We start from the raw sequence: 13,371 nt of genomic DNA, 5'->3' as shown, positions 1-13,371 counted from the left end.
AAAATATTCTTTGGGGAAAGTGATCCTAAGAATAATTTCACATAATGATTTTTTTCCAGTTTAATTGAGATGTAATTGACTTAGAGCACTGTATAAGTTTAAGGTATATAGCATAATGACTTGACTTTCATATATATTGTGAAATGATTACCACAAGAAGTTTAGTTAACATCCATCATCCTATTAGGCGCGCACACACACACACACACACACACACACACAAGAAAAACACCGTGTTTTTTCCTTGTGATGAGAACTCTTAGGATCTACTCTTTTAACAACTTTCAGATATACCATTCAGCATTGTTAACTGTAGTCATCATGTTGTATATTACATGATGATTATTCTGTAACAAACTTGTTTTTAGCGGTTCTCAATCTAGGACAGGGATCAGCAAATGTTGCCTGCTGAGCAAATTCAGCCTGCCTCTTTTTGTCTGTTTTTTAAGTTTTACTGAGGCATAGCTACATTCATTCCCTTATGTGTTGTCTATTTCATGCTACAAAGGCAGAGTTGAGCAATTGCAACAGAGACTGTATGCCCTACCACCCAAGCCTAAAGTATTTAGTCTCTGGCCCTTTACAGACGTGTTTGTCAACTCCTTGTCTAGGGTGATCATCAAAATCACCTAAGGATTCCTGGGCTTTTCCCCTCTACCAGGACAGAATCTAGGATATACTGAGCTATATTACCTGTCATTGGATGAAGAGTTCACAGTTTTGATACTATTCTTGTAGCATATATCCATAACTAGATTGAGGAAACTGTATTATTGATTCCCACCCCTGTTTTATCTCAAGTATATGGGTTTTGAAGCAAGGTATGGATTAAAGATTCATGTTAACTCAAACATTATTTTCCAAGTATACAACTGAGAAACACGAATTAAAGCAACATTAACAAAACAAGCAAAACAAAACAAAAGCATGGCCATTATTCATTCTTAGTCCTCAACAAAGAGATACAACATGGCAAGTTCCTTCCTTGAGAGTTGTTAAATATTCCAATTCACAAGTTTTTGTATTAGGCTGTTTCTTTCTTTCTATTAATACCAGTTTGCTGAGTGAATATTATTGTGTTAGTTCAGCTTTTTCCTTTCATTGAAAATAGCTTCTGTTTCAATGGGGATTATTTATAAAGAAATACAGAATGGACACATTCACCTTTTCATAACATATGGGTTAGCAGCAATAGTAGACCTTTATCTGCCTTTGTAAGTGGTTGTAGGTAACTGTTCAGGTATTTAAGATACACTATTTTTTGTCATGAAATACTATAAGTCATTTTGAACTGTTCTAGAGTGTTTGAATTGATGTTTGCTTTTGGTTTATGTTCCTGAATTTTTATTCTGATCTAACAGCAGCCAATTTATTCCCTACTGGCAATGAAAAATTGTAATAGGAAACTATCAGCCTAATAAAAAAATTGCTATGCTCATTTTGATAAAATACTTTTAAAAAGTATTCATCAAATGTCTGCAATTAAGGATCCTCTCCCAAATCATATTTTAGTAAACTTAAAAACAATAAAAATGGAAGTGAAAGATTCAGTGTTAAATGCTTTAAATATAAAAATGAACTTTCAACTTAATCTAAATGGGGTTCATTTTCATATAAGTATGGGCCAAATTAGTTTGAAATTACCTTCCATGATTATATTAAATTGGTTGTTTGAATAAATGTTGCAGTTAGGTGTCAGTAGGTGCCTGTTTTCATGTGATTTATTTATTTTTTTCCTAGTTGAACCTGGCTATAGATGAACAGAAAGAGAAAATTACCAAAAAAGTAATTCTTTCAATAACAGCGAAGGAACACCATAAGGCACAAGAAGAAGTAAGTAACTTACTTTTTAAGCTGTATGACAAAACTATAATGAGTGCTCATTTTAAAATTAAGACATATTTTACTTGGTTCTGATGGTGAACCAGCTATAGTTATCTGATAGCAACAAAATGGAAAAAAAATTGGTCAAAACTGGAAGCAATTTATTGATCTAGGCAGCTTGAAAAATAATTATATGGTTGAAAGAATAAATATTGTAATTTTTTGAAAATACTTCTGACAACTTTCTCATAAATTGGGAAATTATTACATGCAAGTTGAATCTGTAAATTATAACTAACACATGCTAACATAGGGAAAAGGTTAAGATTTTATTAAACTTTGAATAAGTACCAAATATTATTTTTATTTTCTGAGTTTCTAGGAATGGAGTTATTGTTCTGAATTTTAGAAATGCTAACAATGTTATCTCCTAGCAAGGAAAAACTGTAGTTTTCAAATGTCAAGCTTAAATGAGCTAATCATAAGATTCTGTAGGCAATATTATAATGAAGAACTATTAAAGCAAACCTTCTCTCCAAAGCTCATGCTGTGAAGTTGACAGCATATTCCATAAATGAAATAATAATACAAAATTGGTGTTAGACAAAAGGGGAAAATGATTTTCATGTAGTTTCCTGGAATGCAAAACCATTTACTCTTTCTGAGGAGAGATCATGAATTTGCTAATTCCCATGTACCACTGTCAGTAAATAAAATCATAATCAACTTAAAGAATAAGGTAATGTGAATATATGAAAATTAAATTTTCATGTCATTCTCTTTTGACATTTTGGCAAAGAAATCTATCCAAGCTTTGGGGTTTTAATATTTTCTTATCATTGTGATTGCATCTGTCCAGCTAACTATGCATTTTACAAAAAATGAACAGGTACAATGCATCACATTTTCCTCAGAGAATTCAAGTCTTTGAATTAGAGATTCAAATTAATATTTGGGACTTGCATATGTCCATTATTAAAGACTATATTGTAAGTATAGATTGGTAATCTCAGTAGAGAATATTTCATAAGAAATATTCAACTTGAATAGTTTCTAGATGTAGCAAATAACAATTGTATAGATTTAAGTTACAGTTCTCACTCATTCTACTTAATATTAACAAGTTAAAAGACTAGATTTTTTAGTTACAAATTTTAAAATATTATGCTCTATTCATTTGGAAATGTTTTATCCCAGGTGGAGAGTTTTATTACATGTTTTATAGTAATTTAAATTGAATCTATCATGTATCTTGATATGGTAAACTTTAAGAAATACAAATAAATTTCTCTACTTAGTAGCATTAAAATTACATCTATAATGTGATGTAACACAATGACAAATTATTATTAGAGATAAATATAAAACACCTAAAAGAATGAACAGATAGATATTTTCTGCCTTTTAAGTATTGTAATTATTTTTTTGATATTTTATGCAAGTCTATAATTTCATTGGAACTGAAAACTTGAAGCGGCCCAGGAAAATTATCATTATGCTAAATATATCATTTCAAATGCCACCTTGTTAGCCACACTGGAAATGAAAATGATCTTTTCTGGAAAATCCAACAGTATTCATGTTTATTTGCTATTTCTTCTTTATTATCATCTTAATGCTTACTTAATACCTATATACTTTAGTGTTCTTCATGTACGATACGTTATTTGGCCCCATATTTGCTTGATCAGCTATGGCTTCAAATGCCTTCTGTTTGCTTAAAAAATCAAATATGCAGGAAAGGGAATATATTTTGTCTGTTTTGTGAGTATATGTGTGGGTGTGTATGTAATAGTCTCTAAATATATCCTATAGGCTATGGTAATAATTTCTATGTTATTACTTTGAAAGTGATTATATTAATTATGATGTGTAATTTCTAGTGTTTGGTTAGAAAAAGTGAGTGCTGTCAAGTTTTGACCCTAATTCATATTCAGAAGTGTGAAATCATGGTAGTGAAGAGAAATGAAAATGTTGGGAAGGGGGAGAATTACTTCAAAATTTATTTTGCCCACAGTTTATTTTTTACAAAAATATTTTATTTCTAGATATAGTTCAAAATCCAAACTAAACATCATAAAATCCGAGATTTACATTTCTGCTGCCTATAGTTTTATCTTAAAACCTTGTTTTATTTCATGTAATTTTTCCACATTAAACCTAGAAATAATGTATGTATCATAAGACTACTTTGAGGCGATGTTACATGTTAGACTAATTTTTTGGAAATGATTTATTAGAAATATGCATGCAATTTGTTATTGTTGGTTTAAAAGTTATTCCAGGTTCTCTGAAAAATAAATACCAAGATAGGACTAGATGTGTATGTATTGTATTAGAAGAAATGTCTTTGAGAGAAATGGGGAGAACTCTGGGTAAGGCTGCAAGACCTATCAGACTGAAATGCAGGCTTGAACTCAAGTGAAGGAGAGAGGCAAGGGCAGACTAGATGGAAACATCTTAGACAGCGGTGCAGTCTTAGGAATGACTAAGCTTCACAGCGGTGAAGCTGATGGTGTATCCTTGACCTAAAGCTGTCCTTCAGAGGAGTCCTATGACTCCCTGAGTTAGACCTGCTTCAGTATCCTCAGCCATTGGTATCAACCTGGCAATGGATTTCAGAGCACAGTATCTGGGACTCTTGGTTCATTATACTCCTGTCGTTAGAAGCCTATGAGGCATATTCTCATACCTTCCTCAAAAGGTGTAGCTGACGTTATTCTTGTTGCCATCAACATAGCCTTATAAAGACATTAGAAATATCTATTTTAGGTGAAGGGGAATCAGAGTACACTTCTGATGAGCACTGAGTAATATATGGAATGGTAGCATTACTATATTATACACCTGTAGCTAATATAACACTATATGTTAAGTACGTTGGAAACAAAAATTTTTTAAATGTCTCTGTTTTAATGGCTCCTTCCTCTATGAGTGGATGGGGATGTCAGACTCTTGAATAGGCTTAAAAGCAGCACACAGAAGGGCCCTCTGGCTGGAAACAAGATAAGTCTTCTTCCAAGATATTTTCCATTTCAGAAGGGTTCTGGAAACTATTAAAAAGTTGGGAGCATTTGGGGCGCCTGGGTGGCTCAGTCGGTTGGGTGGCTGACTTCGGCTCAGGTCATGATCTCGCGGTTGGTGAGTTCAAGCCCCGCGTCCGGCTCTGTGCTGACAGCTCAGAGCCTGGAGCCTGTTTCGGATTCTGTGTCTCCCTCTCTCTGACCCTCCCCCGTTCATGCTGTCTCTCTCTGTCTCAAAAATAAATAAACATTAAAAAAAAAAAAAAAGTTGGGAGCATTTGAAGCGGTATGAGTAAGAAATGGTGCACACCTCAAGTTCTCTTGTAGCTACACTGCAACCCATCCTTCTAAATCAAGAGATACCTTACTTTTCTCATAGGCTCTCATGTCTTTTCTAGTCTTTGTTCATCAAGTCTGGGTTATGGTTCTTTTTAACCTGGAAAACACTGTGTCCTTGGGCCTGAAATCAAGAAGAGATTTTAAGAAATTTAAAATACCCATTTTCATCTCCCTGTCCCCTTTCTGGTTCTTCTTAATTATGTCATAAATTAGAAAGTTTCTTGTTCTTAAGTTTAAGCACTAACCTAGCTTGGAGACCACCCCCCCCCCCCCATGTATTGTATGCCAAGATGACATTCCTTGCATAGAGGCTGCAGCCCTTTGTGCTGATTTCAAGTGATAATTTAGTGCAAAGTTCTCTGGAGTCCTCCTTACTAACATAAATGGACTCATGGGCACATAGCAATCAGGCAAACAGCTGAACTCATCATTAGAAAAACGAGGAGATCCTCAAAACCTCATTCATAATAGCCAAACTACAATGTACAGAATGTATAGTTCAGAACATACAACTTCAATATGCATACGTTTTAGAATGATTAGGAGCAGAATACTATTTTGTGCCAAAATCTAAATCTAAATCATCTACATCATTTCAAGAATTTAATAAATTCAAGAGTTACATGAATGTGTCATAAAAACATGACCAAACTACCTAATGTACGTTTTTAAGCAAAAACCTCTGTGTATGTTTATAGACAGGTGTGCATTTGCATTCTTTCAGAAGTTTGGTCTTTTCCTCATCGAATAGTCATATTTTTTTTGCTACCTTCTGCTCATTTGTCCCTCTCCCAAATTCTGTACAAGTGTCACTTCCGTGCTGCATTTCCACGGAGAATGAAGAGTAGAATGTGTAGGCTTTCTGCTGCACAATGAGATGGTGCATTATTTCAACATATGCATACGTAAGCCTTCTTTTGTGAATGGGACTGATAGGGTCAGATAATGTTTAAAGGGAAAGGCTTTATGTCTCTCAGGCCTCTATGTTTCCACATGGATGCTCCCACACACACATAGATTGAATTATGAACAGACCCATTAATGCTGGGATCACAAAAGGTCAAGTTTTGTCTCCTTTTACCCCTATTCACATTGCCTTTGTAGAGAGAGAGAGAAAAAAAACGGATTTGCAGGAAAAAAAGATTCATGATGAGGAATTTTAAAGAGCATTTTTCCCCTTCTAGCAACATCTGTGATTTGAAAAAAAAATCATATTATGTAAAATAATTCAGGATTATTGTATTACTTATCCAATTTTTGGTATATGAGTTATTTCATGTGTAAGGTTGTCTTTAAGGGTAATATGTTATCACAATAACTGAAAACAAAATGTAGCACTTTGAGCATATCTTAAAGACATTATGAATATGTAAAGAAACAAAGTTTTTGTAAAATTGGATGGAAATTTTATCAAAATGTCAGTGGCAAGATTCTTGATATGTTTTCTCATATGTTTAATATATGTTAATTTTTGCTAGGACATCTTATTTCATAGCTTTAACTTATTAAAAAAACAGGTGATAATTGGTATAATTATATATACATTAACAGATAATCATGGAACAATTGAAGTAGCAAAAATGATAGAGACATTTTTTGAAGCAACAAAGGATTCATAGGAAATGAAACTTTTAAGGCTCTAACCAATAGCCCTTTAGGATGCAAATGACATCACCAATTGTATGGTTGGTTGATTTCTGATGTCACATGAAATCCCCTATCTGTGAAAGGCTATGGATTGTGACAGTAAAACCAGTCATGTATAAAAATGTTCTCAAATCAAAGCCTGAAATAATAATAATAATTCTTCTTCTTCCTCCTCCTCTTCCTCCTCTTCCTCCTCCTCCTTCTTTTCCTCCTCCTCCCTTTCTTCTTCTTCTTCTTCTTCTTCTTCTTCTTCTTCTTCTTCTTCTTCTTTTTTGGTGGTTTTCTGTAATACAAAATATAGTAAAAAAAACTGAAGAGAGCAGTATTACTGACTAGCCTTATACATTAAATGATACTTAGTATACTTTAAAGACTACATAAATTATGTCTTTTTGAATCATTTGATTTCAATAATTTGAAATAATTTTGATTCATATGATTTTGATTCATATGATTTCAGTCATATGAGCCCAGCTGGGGTTAGGGCTAGGTTCAGAGAGGATCAGTGCTTTGGAGAAACGGCATCTGGAGTCTTTGTATTTAAGGGCTTTGGTTCTTGGATTTAAATTTTGTCAGATAACTATAAGAGCAAGTCATTTGGCCTGTTTTGGTCTCTAATTTTGGTATGATACATATTATTATCCATCATTTTTGATGATAATTCTGAAGGGTAGTATATGAAAACAAGCCTGGAAACTGACTGACATTGGATCATTTATCATCTCTATATTTTAAATGTTACAACTTTATAATAGAGTTAACAGTACTATGGAAAAGCAGAGAAATTCGCTCCAGAAAATAGATCTTTAATCTTGAATACCATGCTGAGGAATCTGGGGAAGTAACTGGAAGTTTCAATATGCTATTGAAGGTAGATTAATTTTGTGGAGGTGGCAGGATGAATTTGAGGTGGAGAGACCACTCAGTAGACCACTCAAAACTCACTTGTTTTGGTAATTCAAGTAGGAAGAGAGGATGAGGAGATGAGGGCATGGACCAGGTATTACTTATACAAAAGGGAAGGTAGGAGAAGGAATATATGAATTTGGAAGAAGGGTTGGCAAACTACAGCTGTAGGGCCAAATCCAGCCCATTGATTAGTTTTCTAAATAAACTGTTATTGAAGAGGAGCCTGGATGGCTCAGTTGGTTTAGCCTCTGACTCTTGATTTCAGCTCAGGTCATGATCTCAAGGTTTGTGAGTTCAAGCCTGGTGTCTGGCTCTGTGCTCACAGTATGGAGCCCGCTTGGGATTCTCTCTCTCGCTCTCTCTCTGCTCCTTCCATGCTCATGCTCTGTCCCTCAAAATAAATAAATAAACTTAAGAAAAAGTGTTATTGGAATACAGTCATGACTATTTATTTACATGTTGTCTGTGACTACTGTCAAAGTACAACTGCAGGTTCGAATAGTTTTGATGGAGACTATGGCCCATGAAGCTAAAAATATTTATTATCTGTCCCTTTTAGAGAAAAAGTTTGCAAATTCTTTATTTAAAAGAAGGTTTCTTCAAAAGAAGTAGATAATTGATGACATTGGGACAAATAAGAGAGGTATGAAAGACCAAAGAAAAATGGGAATCATTTAAATTAGCTTGTTCATATGCATATAATGCTTCTAAAGTTCTTGAAAAAAGTTAAATGTAACTGAAGTGTTTATATATACTTATAAAAAACCGTATGCAATCTTGAAATAACTACATAGAATAGAAAAATTAATATTCAAGTTATATGGATGATAGTACAAACTTGTTTTCATTGACTTCTCAGAAATCCTCTGCAGAAGGGATAGAAATCATGAATATAACATCAGAGTTGGAGTACAGACTGGGGCAAATACAATATTTTCAGTTGAAAGAGAGAGAAAGAGGATGAGGGAGCCTCTTGGAGAACAATTTCCCTTTGTTCACTATGGACATTGAAGTGAGATAGAGAATCTATGCAGCAAATAGTTTCAAATTTTTATCTGCATTATGTGAAGTAGGTTAGGGATAGGAAAGATACACCAAGAAAAAGAACCAAAACTTGATGTTCAGAAATTACCTAGATTTAAAAAAGAAGAACTATAATAATATAATGTGCATTAGGCACCTACTATAAGTTAGACATTGTATTGTTCATTCTGTAATCTCATTTAATTCCTAATATGGTAAGGCTGGTATTATTCTTCATTACAGATGAGGGTTTTATTACCTGTTCATTGTCTCTCAGTCAGTAAATGGGAAGAGCCATGATTTTTAACCCAATATTTCAAATAGACCCTGCTCTATTCAGAGTCATTCAAAATTCTAAATGAGTCTAATTTAATCACTTCAAAGATTCATAGATAAAGTGGATTTAAGCTTTTAGTCTCTTTTGGTCACTACCATATGTCAACTAGTGTTTGTGTAAGAATCCAGTCCATTAGAGAAAACATAAATCTATATAACACAGTGTTCATATAATAAAATTAAATATTGTCATTGGTACGTAGTTGGGAATAATTGAAGTCTTAGGAAGATTTTATTTTGTTAATCAGTTTAGAAGTCCTTTGCAAACTTTTCAGAAGCATGTTTCTTTTCATATACAGAAACATTTTTCATTCCGTGATTGTAAATGGCTACCTGAAGTGCAAAGGTTATAAATTTTCTCATAAATAAAATTAGTCGATGGAAGAATGCATATCTTTTCTGTTATCTTTACTTGAAGGTGGATCTATACTCAAATTCTTGTTTTGAAGTCATTTTTCCTCCCATCAAACTAGGTACTCAAAAATCTAATAGGTGTGACATCAACAATTACTTCTTGCTAACAACTCTTGTAATTTAACCCCTTCAGGTGAGCAGGCTGATTGATGAATTGCAGACAGCTATCAAAAGCAACAGAGGTCATCTCTCAAAACTTGGCCCCCAATTACAGGCTGAGCAGGAGCAATTCTCCTCTTATGTCTACCAACACATTAAAAGCCTTCCAGCAAACACTCTTATCCCGGGAGGCCTGCAGCTCAAGGTGGGTGTCATTCTATAACTCTCGCTGGGTTCAGCTAGAGACAAAAACACTCTGCACCATTTGAAGACCCTTCTAACAATGCCACTCAGCTTGAATTTCTTTTAATATTGTCTTTCTCAAACTGGAGTTTGGCTTACAAGTGCTAATATTACCATTCAGGTAGTATGTTTTAAAAGAAAATACCTAGAGGCCTTTGAAAAGTGGATTTATAAGCTTAAGTAGTTTTTCCAACTCGAGAAAGTAATTTTAATGAAGAAATTTAGTCATGTGAACATTGAATACCTTTCCAAGAAACATATATTTTTAACAGGAGTCAATATGTGTTTCAGTTAAAAAAATAGCTTATTTAGAGAAATAGGCAAGGCTTTAATAATTGACAGACAGTGGCAATAGGAATTAGAGGTGAAAGGCCAGGTGACTGATTGATGTTCAAACTACATTTCCAAGGAAAAGGATCTGTATTGGATAAGTGTGACACATGTCTGAGTTCACTTGGTAAAATCAATACTTAAGAATATACTGGGAAAAAAGGTGAATTGGTTATTTGTCAGGACAAGATGGCTAAATGTCCTAGGCTACCTTTTGTTATTACATCTTTCGAAGAGAAAAAGAGTAACTCATACTTTACTAAAGTGGATCAGGTACTGAAAGCTTAAGGAATTTAAATACTTTTCTTTATCATAATCGAGTGTCCATGTTAAGTCTGTCAATTGTTCTATAATTTCATATCCCACATTTCAAGAAAAAAAAATTTGAATTACTCAACAGATGCCCTTTTCCATCTAAGTAATGACCATTACGACTCATCATTTTCTTTGTTTATATTTAGCTTTGAATGTGATAGCATTCAAAGTAATTATATTTCTATCAGCCTTTATCTCTATAATTCTTCTTCTTAAGTTCAGTTATTCAACAAATATAAACTTTATATTGTAATTATGAGCATTTTATTTTCTATCTATAACTTTTTCAATGACATTTACATGTTTGCATTTGGAATGAGAATATTACCACGCAAAAATTGACCTTTGGGGAAACGTAATTACACAATAAACAAAATTTATTTTCCATAATCTGTACTAGTCAGCTAAAGGTTTAGGAAGCGATGCTTAAAACATCAAGGTCAGGATTCCCATAGTACAGTAGCATTCTTCTTTTCCAGACTTCTGACCTGGTTGCAGATCTATTCCAGCATTTTGCAAAGTACTTGCTATTGATTAAGACAGGAACTAGGTGAGGGAGCGTGGTTGCCTTAACATTTATTCCCACTCATTTGTATCAGCAACTATCATATGTCCTGGAAAAAAATGAAAGTGTTTTTTCCCCCTCACAGGTTTGTTCCATATTTCTGAATTTTTTCTAAAGTTTATTTATTTATTTGAGTGGGAGGGAGGGAGAGAGAGAGAGAGATAGGGGAGAGAGATAGGGAGAGGGAGAGGGAGAGAAAGAATCCCAAGCAGGCTCTGCACTTACTGAGCCAGATGCAGGGCTCGATTTCTTGAACCATGAGATCATGACCTGAGCCAATATCAAGAGTAGGACACTTAACCAACAGAGCCACCCAGGTGCCCCTATTTCTGAATAATTTTTATCACATTGGTGATAGTTATTCACATTAGCACATGGGCTTGATAGCAAATATTTAACTTTAGGATCTGAGCTACTACTCTCATATACTTCTCTTTTAATATGCTTTAAAATTCTTTCCATACTAGCAAACAGAAGAAGAAATGTATATATGCAAAGAAACCATCTTCTTGTGTTTGGTTAGACTCACTGTGCTGTTCAGTACGGTACCCATGAGCCACATGTAGCTATTTAAATTTAAATTAATAAAAACTAATTAAAATGAAAAAATCCAATGCCACCTCTCATATGTCCATGACTTTCCTGGTTGTAGCACTGAAACCTTCACATCCAGGAACCTCTCAGTCCCGAGGCAAAACAGATGGTCGGTCACCTAGTCTTATCTGAGTTCTCTCTCCCTTCTCTAAGTGTTCTCCATCTCTATTATTCTTTTTCCCATGAGCTACTCAGCTTCTCTCCTTTTGCCCCAGTTTTTACCTTGGGAACATCCAGTTTCTCTTAGGGAATAAATTCCTTTCCCCATATTCCAAGAAACCTGGGCATCAGCTGCATCCTCAGGCTTTAGCACAGACCACTGGTCTTTCAATCTTGGCTGTCATATTAGAATCATTTAGAGACGTTTAAAAAAAAATCAATGCCCCCATCTCCAGAGGTTTTTGATTTAATTGGTTTGGTAAGCTGAATCTTGCTTCTACTGGTCTGAGATTGCTGATTGTTAAACTTTCAGAAATTTTGTCAGCCAGTTGTTAAATACAGCCATAATTAAAAATTATATAAACTGGGTACCTGGATGGCTCAGTTGGTTAAGTGTCCAACTCTTGGTTTTGGCTCAGGTCATGATCTCATAGTTTGTGAGTTTGAGCCCCCCCATCGGGCTCTGTGCTGCCAGTGTGGAGCCTGCTTGGGATGCTCTCTCTGCCCTCCCCCACTTGCTCTCTCTGTCTCTTTCTCAAAAATAAATAAATAAACTTAATTTTTTAAAATTATATAAACTTACAATTAAATAGGTCACACCTAAGGAAAGGTAATAGGGGCGCCTGGGTGAGCCAGTTGTTAAGCATCCAACTTTGGCTCAGGTCATGATTTTATGGTCCGTGAGTTCGAGCCCAGGTTGGGCTCTGTGCTAACAGCTTGGAGCCTGGAGCCTGCTTTGGATTCTGTGTCTCCCTCTCTCTCTGCCCCTCCCCCGCTCATACTCTGTCTCTGTCTGTCTCTCAAAATGAATAACAATAAAAAAATTTTTAAAGGTGATAGTCTTCACTTCCTAATTATTTTAATACATTTTGCTAGTACCTATTCTCCTTGAAGTTATTTATGCTATCATGTCTGTATAGTAGAAACACTATATAATGGTCTGCTACTGTGCATCTCTTCCAAAGTTTATATTCAGTGATGGCTTGTAGTAACTCAAAATTGTTGGAAGTAGATGTTTGGACTGATGGGAAAGAAACTGAGATATGTAGTTTGCTAAGCCAGTTCTTATGTCTGAAACAGCCAGAAAGGAGAGAAAAAAATGGATTAGCAAAGTATATCCCAAATATTCAGAATTGCAAATCTTAGAATTGAGGCATATTCCTGTACTTCCTCTTAACTAGGGAGAATTTGCTAATTTCGACTGAAGAGATTTGAACAAAAGCCCACAGCATACCATCCTTAGTTAATTCCAGAATCATTCATGTCAGTTGCCTGGCTGAACTCTAATTTTCCATGGGGTGTGGATGAGCTGCCCTTACTTGGAGCACATTCTCTAACCCAGTTACCTCTGAGTTACTGTGGCCAAGACCATATATTTTCTGGTTATGAATAACTATCTCACCTTATGACATGACCTATGCAGAGTGTTAGATGATATATCCATAAGCAAATATGTTTTCTATTATAAATCAAAGTCTAGTGCTAGTAAAAAATAATAAAAAATAATAAAAAAAAATTCCCCTTTTCTATCCATTTTTGATCATAGAAAAG

At 34.5% G+C, this 13,371-nt stretch overlaps 1 protein-coding gene across 1 annotated transcript in view; it reads left to right on the top strand.

Annotated features, from left to right (window-relative positions):
* Positions 1–1,744: 1,744 nt before the first annotated feature.
* The window catches only part of LOC115525350 (doublecortin domain-containing protein 1-like), a 256,343-nt gene continuing 244,716 nt past the window's right edge, over positions 1,745–13,371 (top strand). The window contains 2 exon segments of the mRNA XM_032594846.1: positions 1,745–1,833; positions 9,649–9,819. The gene's annotated coding sequence lies outside the window, so the exon portion shown is untranslated.

This window comes from Lynx canadensis, chromosome D1 (assembly GCF_007474595.2).
Source record: "Lynx canadensis isolate LIC74 chromosome D1, mLynCan4.pri.v2, whole genome shotgun sequence".
Lineage (NCBI taxonomy): Eukaryota > Metazoa > Chordata > Mammalia > Carnivora > Felidae > Lynx > Lynx canadensis.
The sequence above is the reverse complement of the archived record's forward strand: the minus strand, read 5'-3'. Positions and strand labels throughout refer to the sequence as shown.